The sequence below is a fragment of the Mesoplodon bidens genome (assembly GCF_964165515.1).
Source record: "Mesoplodon bidens genome assembly, chromosome: 4".
Classification (NCBI taxonomy): domain Eukaryota; kingdom Metazoa; phylum Chordata; class Mammalia; order Artiodactyla; family Ziphiidae; genus Mesoplodon; species Mesoplodon bidens.
The window spans coordinates 65,143,340-65,163,790 of NC_138160.1; the positions used below are offsets into that span (position 1 = coordinate 65,143,340).

The 20,451-nt window shown below is 39.3% G+C and overlaps 1 protein-coding gene across 2 annotated transcripts in view; it reads right to left on the minus strand.

Annotated features, from left to right (window-relative positions):
• SERINC5 (serine incorporator 5) overlaps window positions 1-20,451 on the minus strand; it is a 185,712-nt gene that overhangs the window by 88,901 nt on the left and 76,360 nt on the right. The window contains exons 2-4 of one of the 2 annotated variants that reach the window (XM_081232044.1): window positions 3,005-3,037; window positions 2,510-2,608; window positions 1,943-2,097 (exon numbers count right to left, since the gene is read on the minus strand). The gene's annotated coding sequence lies outside the window, so the exon portion shown is untranslated. The remainder of the gene's footprint in view (window positions 1-1,942; window positions 2,098-2,509; window positions 2,609-3,004; window positions 3,038-20,451) is intronic. The other variant, XM_081232045.1, reaches the window with a different exon arrangement.

Genomic DNA, 20,451 nt, shown 5'->3' on the forward strand with positions numbered 1-20,451 from the left:
AAAGGGTTCCCTATGTTTGTTTGTTACATGCAGAAGGCAGAGAGGGTGCCCCTAGTTTATCTCCCTACCCAAATCTTCTCTCCTCGCGGCCACTTCCCCAAGACGAGGAATTTATGTTACTACAAACTTTGCGCCAAGGCCTTTTTACTCCTTAAAATAAGCATTACTGTATATATTTTAGAAACGAGGCAACTGAAGCCCACACAGGTTAAATAACTTGCCCTAAGCTTAACAGCAAAGCTGAAGAAGCAATACTGGGACTGGAATCCACGTGTCTGATCCCCTCGGGCATGATACAAAGCTTGACCTTAAGCCTTTGGCAAAGTAGTGTCTTTGAGGGCAGTTTAGGAGGTGGAGACTAAGAGGAAAGTCGCCTGGAAACCAATCCTTGGATTAGGAGCAGCACAAGATCTCCTAGAATTGACCCAGGCTGGGAACTGGGATCCTCTACAAGAGCGCTTGCACCTGGACAAACATCTCCTTGAGCAATAGGATACAAAAAATTATAAGTGACTAAAAATAACTGCGCACATGCACAGTTGAGGCAAAGCTGAGCAATAGGATACAAAAAGACCAGAAACAGGGCTTCCCTGGTGGCGCAGTGGATGAGAGTCTGCCTGCCGATGCAGGGGACGCAGGTTCGTGCCCCGGTACGGGAAGATCCCACGTGCCACGGAGCGGCTGGGCCCGTGAGCCATGGCCGCTGAGCGTGCACGTCTGGAGCCTGTGCTCCGCAACAGGAGAGGCCACAACAGTGAGAGGCCCACGTACCGCAAAAAAAAAAAAAGATCAGAAACAAACTACAAGTTGTTGAGGTGCCAGGAGCTAAAGCATGGTACTGTGCATGATCCTGTCCACTGCACCACCAAAGAGGTGGACAGACCACGTAATGTATGCCTCCTGCCAAACCCACCCATCCATTCCTGTTGTTACCCCATTTAAGGACCCAAGCAGCTTCACTCCGAGAGCTGGCAAGGGTACCTGTTTCTTTTTTTCTTTTTTTTGTGGTACGCGGGCCTCTCACTGCCGTGTCCTCTCCCGTTGCGGAGCACAGGCTCTGGACTTGCAGGCTCAGCGGCCATGGCTCACGGGCCCAGCCACTCTGCGGCATGTGGGATCTTCCCGGACCGGGGCACGAACCCGTGTCCCCTGCATCGGCAGGCGGACTCTCAACCACTGCGCCACCAGGGAAGCCCAGGGCTACGTGTTTCTTGCTTTTGCTCCCTGATGCTGCAGCTCCAGCCCCAATAAAGCCTTGCCTGAAATTCTCCTCTGACCTCTTACCAACTTCTATTGATTAAAGGGTCCAAGGGCCCGGGTGAGTAACAGAAGCTCCTAGAATCTCAGCTGCCAGCGTTTAGAGGAAGAGAAATAATGGAGCAGGCCCTATTCAGAACCATGGAAAGTAATGAGAGTTGGCTCTAACTAAAATTTTTAAAATAATAGTATTAAAAAGAAAAAAAAAAGGGCTTCCCTGGTGGTGCAGTGGTTGAGAGTCCGCCTGCCGATGCAGGGGACACGGGTTCGTGCCCCGGTCTGGGAAGATCCCACATGCCACGGAGCGGCTGGGCCTGTGAGCCATGGCCGCTGAGCCTGCACGTCCGGAGCCTGTGCTCTGCAACGGGAGAGACCACAACAGTGAGAGGCCCGCGTACCGCAAAAAAAAAAAAAAAAAAAAAAAAGCATAAGCAGTATCAGACCAGTGCAGCCACCTGCCTGGTGGCAGCCTATGATTCATCAGAAGCCAAGGATCTCACCAAGACTGTCTACTTAGGTTCACTGTCGGCTGGCGTGGTCACTCTGACCCCATTTCTTGCCCTGGGAGATTACTTGCATGCCGGGAGATTCCGCTCCCCTGGGAAGAGCCAGGCAGCTTCTGGGGAGGGGGAAGATGTTAAATCTACCTACGTTGGAGCCTGCTGGGACTACAAGGTCTCCTCACCTTTTAGGAGGAGCTCAGGAAGATGAGATCCCTCATCAGGCACCACTGGGTTACATGCAGAGCTGGTAGTAGGATCCAGGCCTCCTGAATCCTGAACTCTTTTCTTCCAAATGGATGCCAACGTGGGAGGATTCTGTGACAATATTAACATCAGCCTGGCAAAGAAAGAATATGACTTAATAACTGGAGGATTTGTAGACTGTGCCCAAGGTACCCAAAAAGCATAGTAGAAGCCTGAGCTTCTGGAGCCATAAAGTTGTAAATTTTAACTCCACCAAGAACTCGCTGGGTGACCTCTGAGCCTCAGTTTCATCATCTGCAAAATGGGGACCAATAGTGCATTAAACTCACCCCTACAGACCATGTGGTACAGGGCCTGGCCTTCATAAGCACTGACTAAATAGTAGCCCTGACTGGTATTAACAAACGAGTTAAAAAGACAATAACAAATAATCTATGCAGGCTGATTCCTCCTCCCTGCTGGAAAATCTCAAAAGAATATGACTATTGTTGACCAAAAGAAAAACTACAAAGTAAAGTGATTTGAGTTGTATTCAGAGGACTTACTGTGGACCATAGCCCAGGAGACAGCCTCTCAGATAACTCCAAATTGGGGAATTGCTCCAAAGAGATAAAGGAAGAGCCAGGATATATGTGAAGTTTTTGCTGGGAAAAAAAAACAAAACAAAACATGTAGTCAAACATAAAAATATTACTGCTAATCACAAAGAACAGACATCTCAAGTTCATTATTTTAATACTTTTCTATGAATGGGAAGATACAAGAATCTGGGGTTCTTGAAATTTTTCCGTAGATGTGCTTCTTAACTATATAGGGGCCAGGATGTTTTTTCCTTAGATACGCATCTTAACTATCTAGGGGCAAAATGCAGAATGCTTCCTGTTTTTCTCCATCCTGAAGTCCCCTCAGGGTGCATTGTTGGTGGGTGACAGTGGCTAATGGCTTGATCCCTGTAGAAATGGAATGGCTGGCAACATTTTTTTCTTTACGCTAGGTCTGAAGGTTTACTTCTTTCCTGGCTCTGAGGGCTTCGTACTTACTATTTAAGGTCCGGTCCATAGCATCCTTTGCTTCTGTGGTCAGTTAAAACAAACAGAGGTAATGTCAGTAGACATAACACAAAACAGTGGCACCTTAATTTTATTTTAAGTGCTCTGCAGGCCTTTTCAAGAAAGACAGTTGTACGCTGTTCCTAACAGAAAGGTAATTTTACAGTCCATCCCTTTTGATGTGGATTTTTCAGGAACAAGCAGTAATAGACCTGTTTCAATGGACTGTAGCTCTTGGCAGACCATGTGAAATATTCCCCCCACAAAAATGTTCTTAAATTAACTAAATTAGCTCCTTTTATACGATTTAATTATACACGTATATTTATGACATATTATAAATAACCAGCTTATAATTTGCTTTTTTCCCCTCCTGAATTTAAAGATTTTTTTTGGTTTTTCCTTTTTAGGAAGGAGAAGCCACTGTTGAGCTTAAAGACACCACTCACTGAACTGAAAACAATAGTTATATATATATGTTATTAAAGAAAAGAAGTCATACATTTGCTTTTTTCTAACTTTGAATTTAGAAAACTTCATTACAAATTTAATCTCCAGTTCAAGAAATGGCTTAAAAGCCAATAAAATTAATTATTCTAATTCCCTAAAATTTTCTCAACTTAAAAAAAAAAACCTAGTGATGTGTTATTGGTATTTAAATATAAAAGAAGAAATTTCTCCAATCTTCACTTATAAAGCTCTAGGGATCTCAGTCTAGTAGTGAAAGCTTAATTAATTTCAGTTACAAGTAAACAACGAAGTATTCATTTAGAAACAAATAGCTATAACTTTGGGACCCAGGCAAAAAATGATCGGCATGCTATAGTGCCCCCACCCAACTCCTTATGGTAATTGCATTCTCCTTTATTTCTATTAAATTAATATATGTACAATGTATTTTAAATGTCACAAATATTACAAAACATAAAATAAGAAGTAGCATCTCCCTTCTCCACATCCTTTCTTTCAGTCCCTTCCCCAGAGGCAACCACTTTCAATTACTTTAGCAGTTTTTCCTTATTACCTCCATATTTTTTTAACATTTATTATTTTATTATTATTATTTTTCATGCCACACGGCATGAGGGATCTTAGTTCCCCAACCAGGGATCAAACCCATGCCCCCTGCAGTGGAAGCATGGAGTCTTAACCACTGGACTGCCAGGGAAGTCCCAACTCCATATTTTTAAATAATATTTTTATGCTGTTATTTCCTGATCTGTTGACTATATTTATTGTGTATTATCTTTTATGTTCCATGTGGGCTGAAATCTTAACCCACTGAGCACTTCTATCTGCTATCTTGCCAATCTAATTTATATCACTTTTCATAAAATAATGTGTAATTAATTTCATAAATTAATATGTAACTCGGCTAGTAAAAATTATTCATTGCATAGCCACATAGTGTATAATAATAGCATTTCTTTCTTGTCTCTTTTTATTTTTCATTCCCATCTCCCTTTCCTGGAGAGGCAGTATATTTAGTGGTTAGGGTTAGAGAGTCTGGAGCCAGACCCTGCGATCAGACCTTTGCTTTTGTCGCTTATTAGGTCTGTGATTTTAAGCAAGTGACTTCTCTCTGTACTTCAGTTTCTTCCTCTTTAAATGCGGAGGATTAATAAAAATATACAGCTTAAAGCACTTAAATAGCTCCCAGCATGTATTAAGTGTCTGGAGTTGTGTTTGACTCGCATGGTTTTCTTTCTACCTAATCTTGATTTTTCTCCATTTGTCCATCTGATCTGTCATAATTCTTTTCTCCCAGATAAGCAACCATGTCAGATAATCTATCAATTCCATTTTCCCCAAGAGTCCTTTCTTTCTCACAGACATCTCCAAGCTACTGAAATCTGGATCCCTCCAGGCTGCTACTGATGGCTGCCATCCTGGCATTCCCCTAGCTACTCTCTTCCTGGATATCTGGCTTCCGGGAGTCCTCTTTCTTGATTTTCTCCCTTGCTTTGGTGAATACATCAGCACTTTGGGACTCCAAACCCCTTCTTTTAACCCTATATTGACCTTCCTTGACCTGCTTAACTTAAAATAAAATTTATTCATCTTTATTTTTAACTCTAATCATTCTGTTGTACCCTCGTCCTACCTTTGATTCCATTACCTCCTGTCTCCTTGACTTTCTCTCTTCCAAGCATTTTAAGCCTTTGCTTTCTATTGAATCATTCTCAAGCTCCAAACATGGTCATATTTCTCCTAAATTAAACAACAAACGAAAACCTCATTTCAACTCAGGGACCACCCTTTCCTCTTTTCTTCGTCTTAAAACTTCTAGAAAACAAAGTTTGGTGCTCCACTCTCCTGAACTCTCTCTGGCCTGGCTTCTGTCCCTCTAGGCCACTGAAGCTGCAGCTTCTGAGGTCACTGGGGCCCCCAGCTCCTGTTCCTAAGCCTCCTATTTGCTTTAACTCCTGCTTAAAATCATTTTCTTTTTATCTCTTTATCCAAACACAGAAAGAAAATTGAATATTACTCCACTAATTCCCGTTTAGAGGAATTTTTAAAGAAGTGTGCTTTTATTTTTCCAAATTCAGCTAATGACAACAAATAAACTAACAATGTGTTGCCTGGTCAAGATTTTTAGGGTAAATGCTTTGGGAAACCAGAGAAATCTTTTGTAATCATCCTCAGTTATTTTGTACTTAGAGAAAATGAATGATTCTTCAGCACTCAAATGGGTGCTTTAAAAGTTTTATCTCAGTATTTTAAAGATTCTCCCTTTAATCCATTTCACATTATTAATTTGCTTGGAAAGTCCTTGGAGTGTAAATAATACAAAGGAATATACTCCTATATAACACCCCAGGGAACCCAAATTCCAAGTTAATGAAGAGGGTAGAGCGTTGTTCAACAGGTTTTTCAGCATTGCTCAACCCTTCTGGGAACAAATTAATGTTTTTAAAGTCCTCTTGGACTAAGGGCCTAGTCTTCATATCAGTGGAAAGAATATATATGTATATTCTTCATATATAATATGTATATATTTCCCACACACCCCCATCTCTGAGATGTATCATTTACACTCAGATTTTAAGTTACCTCTGTCTAAGAAACCTCAGTAGGAATGTTTAGAGAGGCTTTGCGTCTCTAACTTAATTAAACTATATAGTTGTCTTTGAGTAGATTTTTGAAAGGTTCCAATTTCTTCTCTTAGAGATAAATATTTGGGTAGATCAGGCAAATAATTATTACAATCACTATTCAATCGTATTATGAACTTTAATGAACATTTCTGAAAACAACTCATTTCTGTTCTTCTGCATACCAAGGAAAATTATTTTGACTTCTTTGGTTTTAAAACTCAATCCAGAAAACTTTCCACTTCCTGATTTCAAGTAAACACATTCAGAAAAGCTTGAGGTTGGAGGTTGGGGTTTGGGGTGCTGGGAGGGGGACAAAAAAGAGAGCAGGCGTCCTTTTCAGTTTTCCTGGTTAATCCATTCTGATTAATTTCCTGAGCAGAAGAACAAGAGGTGAGCCCATTTCTTCAAATAAGAGCACTTTGTGTTGTCTTATCTTTTTAATGTGTATTTAAAGGGACTACTCCTGCTGGTTTGTTTTAAATTTGCTTCATAAGATGCATCCTTTGAAGTAAGCGATCCTTGGAGGTGATTGGTTTTAAAAGAATCACGGCCAGTTAAATGCCTGTGAAACCATATAGTTTCATGAAAATCAATAAAAGGCTTTCATTGAGGGTTTCACTTGAAAGGTGTTTACATTGCTCTGTGAAGACTGGAAAAGCAAAAGAAGCTTCCTGAGGTTCCACAGAAAGACAATCCAGCTTCTTTATTCATAATAGGATTTCAGTTACAGAAGAGCATTTTAGATTCAACAGTAGGGGAATTTTAAATGGCTGAGAAAAATTGTAAGAAAAACTTCAAAGAACATTTCATTTTTGTTTCCCTCTTTAATGCGAAAGGAAGGGAAATACACCCAGTGAAGAAAGTCAATAACTCTGAAGCCCAAATGAAAAGTTTTATAAAACAGCTGCTTTAAGGGGGAAAAAAAGAATGCATTTATTGAACTGACATCATCAATCAACAATTTTCAATATTTTTCTGTGTTTTCTCCTATGCTGATTCTAACAGGTTGAAAGCAAGATTAAACACTCCTATTCCTTTGCTTTATATAAAAGCAGTGGGCTTCTATTCCATAATTGGACTACATTTTTTGAAGAAGCAAATGGAGCCTTAGGCACATTCATTTCTGACCCACCCCTCAAAGTATGAAATCCAAATGGGGGTGTGTGGCACAGTAAACTGAGGCAGGGAACAAGCACCAATTTTGATTTATTTATTTATTTTGCTGGGACATAGGGACAATTAGTAGAAATGCAGAGTTAAGGCCACATTGTAGACTTGAAGCTGGAGAGGTAGAGACAAGGGAAGGAGGAAAGCAGAAGACTGTCCATTTAGCAGAGAAAAGTCTCGACTAAAATATCCCCCAAGGAAAACCTTAGAAACCAATTTGTGAAAGGCCTGTGCTGTACGTAGTCTGTCTCCAGATTTACCTTCTAGCCCTGGAAAGGTTCATAGTGATGACTTCATACCTTTATCATGAGATAACTTGGTGAGATATTCCCTTTTAGAAGTACTAGGTTTCCTGCTGCTGTTATTTTTAAATTCCTCTGGAACACAGAGACTTTTGGAAAAGTAGGAGACAGAGTAGAATGTTTTAGCTTCTACCCTAAGAATAGGTGTGAGGTTCAGTGACTGGGAGAAAAAAATACCAGTAGATGTAAAGCCTTTTGGCTTTTATGTCTTTAAGAATGCCAGATGCTGACCCTACCTATATGTCCATTGCAACCATATGCACGGTGGCGATCAGCCTGGACCCTGGTCCATAGGTGATGTTGTCACCATCTTTCCTCAAGCCCTGCTCCATGGGAATCTCCAAGAGGTGACAATACTTTAACCCTGTCACCTGAAAAAAATGCACAACCTCAAAATTGAAAATGATGTCTTATTTGGCAGACCAAACTGAGGACTTAAGCCCGGGACACAGCCTCTCAGATAGCTTTAAGGGACTACTCAGAAGAGGTAAGGGAGGAGCCAGGATATATAGGCGTTTTTGCAAGAAAGACCAGGTAGTCACAACATTAGAAGATTACTGTTAGTTAAAGAAAACCAGCCATCTCAAGTTAAGGCATTTAGCGCTTTTCTATGTATGGGAAGATGCAAGAGTCTGGGCTCACCGAAATCATTCCTTTGGTATACACCTCAGCTATCTGAGTATCCTGTGCCAGTATCCTGTGCTTTCTCATCCTGAGCCTCCTCAGCGTGCACCGTCCAGAGTGACTGCAGCAGTTGACTGCTAGATGGCAGGCATCCTGTTTCTATCCTGAGTTCCCTCAGGGCTCACTCTTGGGGCCCTGTAATGTCATGGCTTGATGGCTGTAATGTAATGGCTTTGATGGCTGCAATATCCTTTGTTTACTGATATGGCGGGCAACATTTTTTCATTGATAACCTAATCAGAGTTCTCTAACTTTGGGGGTCAGTTACACAGGGAGTGCTCGGGGGCAAACAGGCCTTTGAACAGCTGTTAGTTTAGATGGAATCAAAATGTTAAGGTATAAACTCCTGGGCACCTCTTTTACCATAGTTGATACTGGGGCCCCTGGGTTTCAGGGAAGTGCCTGAGCCAAGAACTACCAGCTCTTACGTGATGGGAGGCAGGGGTAAGGGAAACCCATCATGTCCCATTGATTTCCAAACTTAAACATAGTGCCTTATTTCCGCTCTTATGTCCAAATCAGGACAAAGGGTCACAGGGCACCTCAGGATGAGGACAGCTCATACAGTGAGGCTTGTCTTATATTTTTGTTCTGGTGAAATAATTTTAAAACAAAAGGGAAGAGGTTTGGGGTTCAAAGTGGCAGATTTAGTGATAGAATTTATCTCCCCTCTTTCACAATACCTACATTTGTTTTTTCTGTAAATTCAGTTTTATTAGATTCCATATACAAGTGAGAGCATACAGAATTTGTCTTCTGTCAGATTTATTTCACATAGCATAACACCGTCAAGTTCCATCCATGTCACAAATGGCAGGATTTCCCTTTTTATGGCTGAATAATATTCTATTATATATCTCACAGCTTCTATATCCATCCATCCATTGATAGACATTCTGTTTTTTTCCACGTCTGGACTATTATAAATAATGCTGTGATGAATATGAGGGTGCCGGTATCTCTTCCAGATAGTGATTTCACTTCCTTCAGATATATACTCAGAAATAGAATTGCTGAATCATATGGTAGATCTATTTTTAATTCTTTTTAGGAACATCCATAACGTTTTCCACAGTGACTGTACCAATTTACATTCTCACTAACAGTGTAGGAGGGTTCCCTTTTCTCCACGTCCTTGCCAGCACTTGTTCTCTTGTCCTTTTCATAACAGCCATTCTAACAAGTGTGACAAGATATCTCACTGTGGTTTTGATTTGCATTTCCCTGATACTTAGTGATGTTGAGCTTTTCATGTACCTGTTAGCCGTTCAAATATCTTCTTTGGAAACATATGTATTCTGGTCCATTGCCCATTTTTTAATCAAATTATTTAATTTTTTACTATTGAGTTTGAATGCCTTGTATATTTTGGATACTAATCTCTTATCAGATGTATGTTTTGCAAATATTTTCTTCCAGTCCATAGGTTGCCTTTTGATTTTGTTGGTAGTTTATTTTGCTGTGCAGAGCTTTTTAGTTTAATATAGGCCCATTTGTTTTTTGTCTGTTTGTTTGTTTGCCTTTGTTGTTTGTGCTTTAAGTGTCATATCCAAGAAATCATTGCCAAGACCAAAGTCAAGGAGTTTTTTCCCTATGTTTTCTTCTAAGAGTTTTATGATTTCAGGTCTTTTATTTATTTATTTATTTATTTATAATTCAGAATTCAACTATTTTTTTAAAAAAATATTTATTTATTTATTTTGGCTGCACTGGGTCTTAGTTGCGGCACGTGGGATCTTCGTTGAAGTATGCAGGATCTTTAGTTGCGGCATGCGGACTTCTTAGTTGTGGCACGTGGGCTTCTTAGTTGTGGTGTGTGGACTCTTAGTTACGGCACGTATGCGGGATCTAGTTCCCCGACCAGGGATCAAACCCAGGCCCCCTGCACTGGGAGCACAGAGTCTTACCTACCGGACCACCAGGGAAGTCCCAAGTCTTATATTTATATCTTTAATCAATTTTGAGTTATCTTAGTGGTGTAAGATAGGTATCTTACATTTATTCCTTTAAAATGAGAGTAAAGGAATAAAAGGAATGAGTTCCCCACATTAAAGCAAATAAGAGTGGATGAGAGATATGGACCGTTTCTGAAAGATAGAAAGCTGGAAGAGGAAAATGGTGGTGCCTGAGGCTGGGTGGGGAAGCTGCTACGTACAGTACAAGCCACAAGCCAGGGAGATGCTCCCAGGGCGGGCACTAGTTTGACATAAAGAACCCTGGAGAGGCCCTTTAGAGACAAGAGAGGGCCAGGGAAAAAGCAAGAAAATTAATAGAAATTCCTAAATAGCAGTAAATTACTCCCATCATCACCCCCACCCAAACTCCTGTGGATAAAATACTTTGGAACAGCATTCTCCCTACCCCTACTCCCCCAGATAAAATCAGGTTAGCCCCAGACATCTCATTTGCAACACTGGATGTTAGTAACACAGTGGAGAAATACCTTCAAAATTCTTAGGGGAAATTACTTTGAGCCTAGAATTATACAGTACAATAAAGTAAGGTACTGATATTTCAGATTTTAGAATGAATCCATGAACGTACTACAAATGGTTTAATTATGGGTACAGAACAATATGTAAATGACAGAAAGTTTGGTGATGTCTAAGTGTAGATGAGAGAAGTCAGAGGATGGGAGGCTTGAGGTGAGGGGGTTAAAGGGAGAGTGGAGCCATTAATATCCTTGTCTTACTGAGTCGGGAGTTGTGGTAGGCAGACTAATGGCTCCTCAAAGATGTCCACATCCCAATCCCAGGATCCCATGAATATGTGAGGTTACATGGCAAAGGGGAAATAAGTTTGCAGATGGAGTTAAAGTTGCTAATCAGCTGCCCCAGAGATGAGGAGATTATCCTGGATTATTTGGGCAGGCCCAATGTAATCATAAGGCTCCTTATAAATGGAAGAGGAATGCAGAAGAGAGAGAGCCAGAGAGATGGCAGCATGAAAATACCAATACATGGGTGTTAGTTTTGGTTAAGGAGGTAACAGTCCAAAGAGCTAAAACAGAAACACTGAGATTCAGAAAGTTGTTCCTGAGGAAACTTTGTGCACTGGTGGTGGGAATGTAAACTGGTACAGCCATTATGGGAAACAGTGTGGAGTTTCTTCAAAAACTTAAAAATAGAACTACCTTATGATCTGGCAATCTTGCTTTTGGGTATATATCCAAAGGAAATGAAATCTAGATATGGAAGAGAGATCTGCACTCTCATGTTTATTGCAGCATTATTTACAATAGCTAAGATATGGAAACAACCTAAATGTCCATTGATAAACGAATTGATAAACAAAATGTGTATATATGCACAACAGAATAGTATTCAGCCTTAAAATGAAGGAAATTCTGCCATCTGAGACAACATGGATGGACCTGTAGGACATTATGCTAAGTGAAATAAGCCAGGCACAGAAAGACAAATACTGCATGATCTCACTTAAATATGGAATTTAAATAGTTAAACTTACAGAAGTAGAGAGTAGATGGGGATTACCAGGGGCTGGAGGGTGGGGGTGGGGATAGAGGAATTTGGGGAGATGTTAGTCAAAGGGTACAAAGTTTCAGTTATGCAAGAAGAATAAGTTATGCAACACTGTATTGTATCCATGAAATTTACTAAGAGGGTAGATCTTAAGTGTTCTCACCACAAAAAAAGAAAGAAAATAAAAAGAAAATGGTAACTATGTGAGATGATGGATATGTTAATGAGTTGGATTGTAGTGATCATTTCACAATGTATACATGTATCAAAATAGCAAATTGTACACCTTAAATATGTATAGTTTCTATTTGTCAATTTTAAAAATAGCTTGAAAGAAGTTGTCCCTGTGGAGCAAGACAGTAGTGAGAAGGAGTGGGGTAGAGGAAGCTGCTTTTTAGTATCAAACTCTTCTTTTAAGGTTGAATTTTTAGACATATGCAGATGTGACTTTATAAAACAAAGGCAGGAGGGACAAATACTGGTTTCAGAAGGGACATCACAAAGGCCCAAGGAATGTCAGATTTTCCAAGTCCCAAGGTTGAATGGGCACTTCTTTAAGAGGAGGTTGATCTTACACCTGGGGACCACAGAAACAATCAGTTCTGATGTCTATGGCAAATGGTTCATCATTTAAGAGTTAACAAACCAGTATTTGATAACATTTTACTTTAAACAATTAATTAGAGTCATTCTAGATTATCTGTCCCTCAGTTGCATTCCCAAGTGTTTTGTTGGGTGGACAAGAAAGGGATGGAGCCTGAATTTTGTACTGCCCACATGGAACATTCTCTAGGACTGACTGCATACTAGGACACAAAACAAATGCCCTGGTATGCCATGTGAGGTGTCCCAAGAGTCAATGCCATTCCTCATGGGTCTCAAGGATCAAAGCCAGAGAGCCACTGTGCCAGAAGACTTACCCTAAATAATGAGCTGGGGTTAAAAATCCACCCACCCTAAAACAGTCCTCAGGAGCTTATGCTTTGGGAACACCCGTCTACATGTGTTTAACTGTGAAATATAACAGTCATTTACTTAAAGTAAATCAGTAGCAGTTTAAAGAATAAAGGGAACACCTGTGCATGCCCTTCCTTTCCCCTCCAAAGTTAATGTGTATCCTCAGTTTTATCTTAATTATTCACTTCCTTTTCTGTATTGTTTTACCAACTATGCATGCAGTTTTTTTTGTTTTTTGGGGTTTTTTTGCAGTACGCGGGCCTCTCACTGTTGTGGCCTCTCCTGCTGTGGAGCACAGGCTCCGGATGTGCAGGCTCAGCGGCCATGGCTCACAGGCCTAGCCGCTCCGCGGCATGTGGGATCTTCCCAGACCGGGGCACGAACCCGTGTCCCCTGCATTGGCAGGCGGACTCTCAACCACTGCACCACCAGGGAAGCCCTGTATGCAGTTTTGAATGTTCTATAAATGAAATCTCATTGTATATATTCTATGAATAGTTTCTTTGGCTGAAAATTATGTTTTTGAAATTAAATTGTATTATGCATGTAGTTATAGTTCATTAATTTTTACTGCTGTATAATATTCCCTTGAAAGAATAAATTGTAATTGATTTATCCATTCTACTGTGATGGACACTTAGGTCATTTCCAAGTTTCTGCCATTCTGAAGAATGCTGCTGTGCACATGATGGGACAGGTAATCTACCTTGAGCCCAGAGCATCCCTGTACATTCCATGCAAGCAGGAATACAAGGTCCTGATTGCTTTTTGCTTAGGCCATTTCTTAGGGTTGTGCTTACAGCCAGAAACCTTAAACATGTGAAATACTGTTTCCTTCCAGGACAAAGAACAGGCTCACTGTAAAAGAGGTTAATTCCTCTAGCTCAGCATTCCTCAGCTGTGATGTAAACCCATTATGTGTCACATCCATCTGAACCCCTCCAGTGTCCCTTCCTTGGGACTTGGGGACAAGGAGAACTTGTACGAACATGATACTCAAGCAGCTTGCTGTGCTATGAATAATAAAGTCCTTTGTCTCTGACCTAAGAATCTCATTTTCTGCCAGTATCCATAAAACAAGTTAACTTAACCACCCAAAGATCTGAAAACAGAAACAGACTGAGATTCAATTAGTTGTCCCCAAGGAGCAAGACCAGTGATGAGGAGGAGTGGGGTAGAGGAAGCAGTTTCAATATCAAATTCTCATTTCATGGTTGAATTTTTAGTCATCTGCAGGTGTGACTTTATTAAAAAAAAAACAAAAACAAAAAGCAAAAAACAAACAGGGGTGGAGGAGTCACAACCACTGATTTGAGAGGGGACATCACAAAAGCCCAAGGAATGTCAAAATCCTTATAGGATAAAGTCGCAGACCCTGACAGCACATTCTTGTCCCTTTCTCTTAGTGAACACGTCCAAGGGAGTGTAGAATTGCTGGGTGGTGGAGTTTGCATTTTATTAGCTAAAGGCAAACTCTTCCCATAGTGGCTGTACCAACTTTTTTTTTTTTTGGTCACACCATGCAGCCTGCAGGATCTTAGTTCCCCGACCAGGGATGGAACCCGTGACCCCACTGCAGTGGAAGCATGGAGTCTTAACAATTGGACTGCCAGGGAAGTCCCTGGTGATACCAACTTTTATCCCCACCAGTGCAGATGAAGAGTCTGGTCTCTCTAGAATTTATGAATTAGTAGGGTTAGATGCTATTATTATATCCTTTTTTTTTTTTTTTTTTTTTTTTTTGTAGATGAAGAAATTGAAGCTGAGAGAAGTTAAGCAACTTGCCCAACTTTGGCATGCAAGCAGTAAGTGGAAGAAACTGGGATTTGAACCCAGGCAGTCTAGCTTAAGCATGTGTGTGTAACAACTGTACTACACTGCCCTAAGTAATATGCTGAGTGATTAAAGACATATAGAGTTTAGGGGCTTCCCTGGTGGCGCAGTGGTTGGGAGTCCGCCTGCAGATGCAGGGGACACAGGTTCGTGCCCCAGTCTGGGAGGATCCCACATGCCGTGGAGCAGCTGGGCCTGTGAGCCATGGCCGCTGAACCTGCGCATCCGGAGCCTGTGCTCCGCAATGGGAAAAGCCATGACAGTGAGAGGCCCGCGTACCGGGAAAAAAAAAAAAAAAAAAAAAAAAAAAAGACATATAGAGTTTAGAGTGTTTAAAGAACTTTTAAGAAGTTAATGAGACAGGAAATTGTACGTTTTAAAAATTGGGGCAAGGGACTTCCCTGGTGGCACAGTGGTTAAGAATCCTCCTGCATTGGCAGGGGACACGGGTTTGAGCCCTGGTCCAGGAAGATCCCACATGCTGTGGAGCAACCAAGCCCGTGCACCACAACTACTGAGCCTGTGCTCTAGAGCCTGCGAGCCACAGCTACTGAGCCTGCACACCACAACTACTGAAGTCCACACGCCTAGAGCCCGTGTTCGACAACAAGAGAAGCCACCGCAATGAGAAGCCCACGTACCACAACAAAGAGTAGCCCCCGCTCGCTCCAACTAGAGAAAGCTCGCGCACAGCAAAGAAGACCCATCTCAGCCCAAAATAAATAATTTTTTTTTTAAAAACAAAGAAATAAAATAAACTTGGGCCCAAAAGGCATTTCACTGAGGAGGAAACAGGAATGGTCATAAACACAAGATAAAATGTTCAAATTATTTAATAATCAGAAGACGCAAATTGAAATCACAATGAGATGCCATTTTACACCCACCATGTTGTAAAAATTAAAAATACAATGACAAGTATTGAAAAAGTTGGAAAGTGCTTAAAAGAGTGCCTGACATATGCTTTACATAAATATTTGCTATTATTGTTATCACCATCATAGTCATCATCATTATATTAATACTACTACCACTACCTTTATTAACCTTTTGTCAGTTATATGTGTTTTCTCCTAGTGTATGGCTACTGTCTTTATGATGTTTTTGATTAAAAGAAATTATTTATTTTACTATAGTTGAATGTGTCAGTCCTTTTAAGAAATCCTTCCCTACATGAGGTTATAGATATTCTCCTGTATGAGAATAAAGATCTTCTCCTTGTATATATTTTTAAAGTTTTATAATATTGCTTTCAGTCTTTAATCTCTCTTCTGTAACTTATTTTCTCATATGGTTCCAGGTAGGGATCTAATTTTCTTCCAATATGGCCAATGAATTGTCCCTATGCTCTTTATTAAATACTTTATGCTTTCTTTTTTTTTCAGGTTTATTGAGATATAATTGACATATAACATTGGGTAAGTTTAAGGTATATAATGTGATGATTTGATACATGTATATATTGTGAAATGATTACCATAATAGGGTTGGTTTACACCTCCATCACCTCACAATTAATCTTTTGAATATGTGGGGTGGGAACATACTCTTAAGCAACTTTCAAGTATATAATACAGTATTGTTAACTATAGTCACCATGCTGTACATTAGGTGCCCAGAACTTATTCATTTTATAACTGGAAGTGGGTACCCTTTGACCAATATCTCCTCATTTCTCCCACCCCTCCAGCCCCTGGCAACCACCATTCTACTCTCTGTTTCTATGAATTCAGCTTTTTTAGATTCCACATATAATCGAGATCATACGGTGTCTGTCTTTCTCTGAATTTCACTTACCATAATGCCCCCAAGGGCCTATCCATGTTGTTGCAAATGGCAGAATTTCCTTCTTTTTCATGGCTTAATAGTATTCCATTGTATATATATTCTGTATCATCTTTATCTATCTGTAGATAGACAATTTTAGATTGTTCCCATATCTTGGCTATTGTGATGAATGCAATGAATGTGGGAGTGCAGATATCTCTTCCACATCCCGATTTCATTTCCTTTGGGCATACACTCAGAAGTGGGATTGTTGAATCATATGACAGTTCTATTTTGAATTTTTTTGAGGAACCTCCATACTGTTTTCCATAGTGGCTGCACCAATCTACATTCCCACCAAGAATGTACAAGGGTTTTCTCTACATTTTCACTGATGCTTGCTGTCTCTCTCTGTTTGATAACAGTCATTCTAACAGGTGTGAAGTGATTGAGCTGATAACTCATTGTGGTTTTGATTTGCATTTCTCCAACAATTAGTGATGCTGAACAATTTTTATGTGCCTGCTGGCCATTTGTATATCTTCTTTGGGAAAATGTCATTTCAAATCCTCTGCACATTATTAAGTCAGATCTTTGATTTTTTGTTTTTTGGCTATTGTTTTTGTTTTTGGCTATTTTGTTTATTGGCTATAAGTTCCTTATAAATTTTGGATATTAACCTCTTATCGGATGGATGGTTTGCAAATATTTTTTCCCATTGTGCAGATTGCTTTTTCATTTCGTTGTTTCTTTTGCTGTGCAGAAGCTTTTTAGTTTTATTCAGTCCCACTTATTTATTTTTGCTTTTGTTGCTTGTGCTTTTTGTTGTCATTTTAAAAAAATCATTGCCAGGACAAATGTCAAGGAGATTTTCCCCTACTTTTTCTTCTAGGAGTTTTATGGTTTCAGATCTGATGTTTAAGTCTTTAATCCATTTCAAGTTATTTTTGAGTGTAAGATAGGGGCCCAGTCTCATTCTTCTGCATGTGATTATCCAGTTTTCTGAGCATCATTTATTGAAGAGACAATTCTCTCCCTATTGAGTACTCTTGGCTTCCTTGTCAAGTATTAGTTGACCATAAATGCATGGGATTATTTCTGGACTCTCTGCGCTGTTCTATTGGTCTCTGTGTATGTTTTTATGCCAATACCATACTGTTTTTTTAAAATTTATTTATTTATTTATTTATTTTTGGCTGCGTTGGGTCTTCGTTGCTGCATGCGGGCTTTCCCTAGTTGCGGCGAGCAGGAGCTATTCTTCCTTGCAGTGCGTGGGTTTCTCATTGCGGTGGCTTCTCTTGTTGTGGAGCATGGGCTCTAGGCACATGGGCTTCAGTAGTTGTGGCACGTAGGCTCAGTAGTTGTGGCTTGTGGGCTCTAGAGTGCAGGCTCAGTAGTTGTGGCACACGGGTGCTCAAACCCGTGTCCCCTGCACTGGCAGACAGATTCTTAACCTTTGTGCAACCAGGGAAGTCCCAATATCATACTGTTTTGAATACTAAACCTTTGCCACACAGTTTGAAACCAGGAAGTGTGATGTCTCCAGCTTTGTTCTTTCTCAAAATTGCTTTGGTTATTCAAGGTCTTATATAGTTCCATACAAAGTTTAAGATTGTTTGTTCTATTTCTGTAAAAATGTCACTGGAATTTTGAAAGAGACTGCATTGAATCTATAGACAGTTTGGGGTATTATGGACATTTTAACAATATTAATTGTTCTGATAAACATTGGGTTATCTTTCCATTTATTTATGTCTTCTTCATTTTCGTTCATCAAACTCATAGTTCTCAGTGTACAGATCTTTCACCTCCTTGGTTAAGTTTATTACTAAGTTTTTTGTTTGTTTTTGATGCTATTGTAAATGGAATTGTTTTCTTTATTTCTTTTTCAGATATATGTTGTTATTGAATAGTCTGTTCTTTTCCCATTCATCTGCAATACTCTCTAAGTCACGAATCAAGTTTTTTATATATGTATGGATCTGTTTCCTGGGCTCTTCACTACAATCCATTCATGTAATTGTCTATCTTTGCACTGTATATGCTTTTTAAAATTCTTTGCCCTCCAAATAAGTATTGATGTATGGTAGATTAAGTCCCACCCCTTCTTCAGGAACGTCTTAACTGTTCTTGGCCTTTTGCTCTTCCATGTAAATTTGAGAATCACCTTATAAAGTTTCATGAAAAGCCTGTTAGAATTTTTATTGTAATTTCATTGACTCTGTAGATTGCAAAGAATTGACATTTTTATAAGAATGACTTCCTATTCAAGGATACAGTATATACTTCTCTATTTGTTTGAGTCTTTATAAACTTTCATTAAAATTATATCATTTTCTCCACATAGTTTTTTATTAAACATAATCTTGAGTCCTTTTGTTTTGTATTGTTATTGCAAACCATATATTTTTTATTGTAAAATTAAAAGTAGCTATAGTGAGTATATAAACATATATGTACAGTTTAAAGAGTAATTATAAAGCCACAACTCATGTAACCTCCATCCAAATGAAGAAATGAAACTTTGTACTATAAAAGTTCCCTGTGCCGGTCTTCAGTAACATCTTCCTTTCTCCACTCTGGAAATATTCACATTCCTTGCCTCTCTTTATAGTTTTATTACCATTGTATGCATCTCCAACTAGTTTAGTTTTGCCTGTTTTTGAACCTTGCAAAAATGGCATCATACTGTATGTATTATTATAGACTTCTCTTGGTCATTGCGATTTTGTGATCCATTTTAATACATCTAGCTGTTTTCATTCATTTTCACTAACATATATTTAATTGTGTGAATATACTACAATTTGTTTACCTATTCTACTCTTACTGGGTATGTCTTATTTCCAGTTTTTGGTTATTAAAAACAATGCTGTTATAAAAATTCATGCTCATAAGGTTTGTATGTATCTTCTGGGTCAGAAGTACATATATTTTTCTAGGTCAGTGGTTGTTAAAATGTGGTCTGAGGGCACCTAGGAATCCCTGAGACCCCTTCATGGCAACTAGGAGGTCCTCCCTTTTCCAAATATATATCTTTCTGAGTTCAAATATTCTTCATATCCTTCAGCCAAAACAGTATACCACCACATATTAAAAGCAGAAGCGGATATGAGGATCTAACTGTCTTCTATTAAGCAAACATTAAAAAGGTCTTTAAAAATGTAAAATAGTAATTGTTTTGTAGAAGATAGTTATTTTACAAAAATTTTGTTACTTTTGCTAACATGCAATGGATTTATTATTTTTTTAAATGAATTACATAAATACTTAAAATCTGTATTAATTACTTATACAGTAAATAGCTATAACCCAAATAAACAAATGCTATTTGTTGTTCTCCACAATCTTTAAGAGTGCAAAAGGGTCCTGAGTTTGAGAACTGTTCTTCTAGGGCATGGTCTTCAACCTGGTTGCACTATTCAAGGTGTATACAAGGTACAGATAATTTAAAGAGTCTGTTTCCAGATCCCTAATGTCCAAACGTGCTGTGCCTAGTTTCATATAGCTCTCCTTTCCTACCTCCCCCTTCACAAGTGACAGTCTTGCCAGAGTTGTCTTTGTCTGACACCTTCTGGTCAAAACAAAAAGTGCCAGCCTCAAACTCTAAAGAACAAATAACAACTTAGAGGAAAACCCCTGAGACCACAGAGGAGCAGTTTTTTTTAGGAAATGCTGCTTCACCAATGCTCTTGATGCCCCTGACCCCTGTTGTATGGGACGAAAAGGACACTGACTCCAAGTGGAAGTCATGATTCGTATGAGCCACGCTGACACAGTTATTTATTTTACAAGGTTAAAAAAACTATATCAGTATTTTTAAAGCTCTTTCAATAAGTATAACATTTCAATTTTATATCACTAATAATTGTAACTTATAAAACTTAGATCTTTATGGTCACAGGAAATTAAAATGAATATTTCAACTTATACACACATTTCTGTTGCAAAGAATTATGAGAATTGATAAGAAAAACTTTCAAGCATAAATACATGTTACATTAGGATAAAATTCTGGGGAGGGGGTGGATTGGAAATACAAATACAAGGATAAGGAGTGATACAAAATTTCCCATTGTTAAAGAGAAGCTTGTTTGTATATTTTTTAAGTGAATGGTGGTGCATATCAAAATCACAATAGTGTTTAG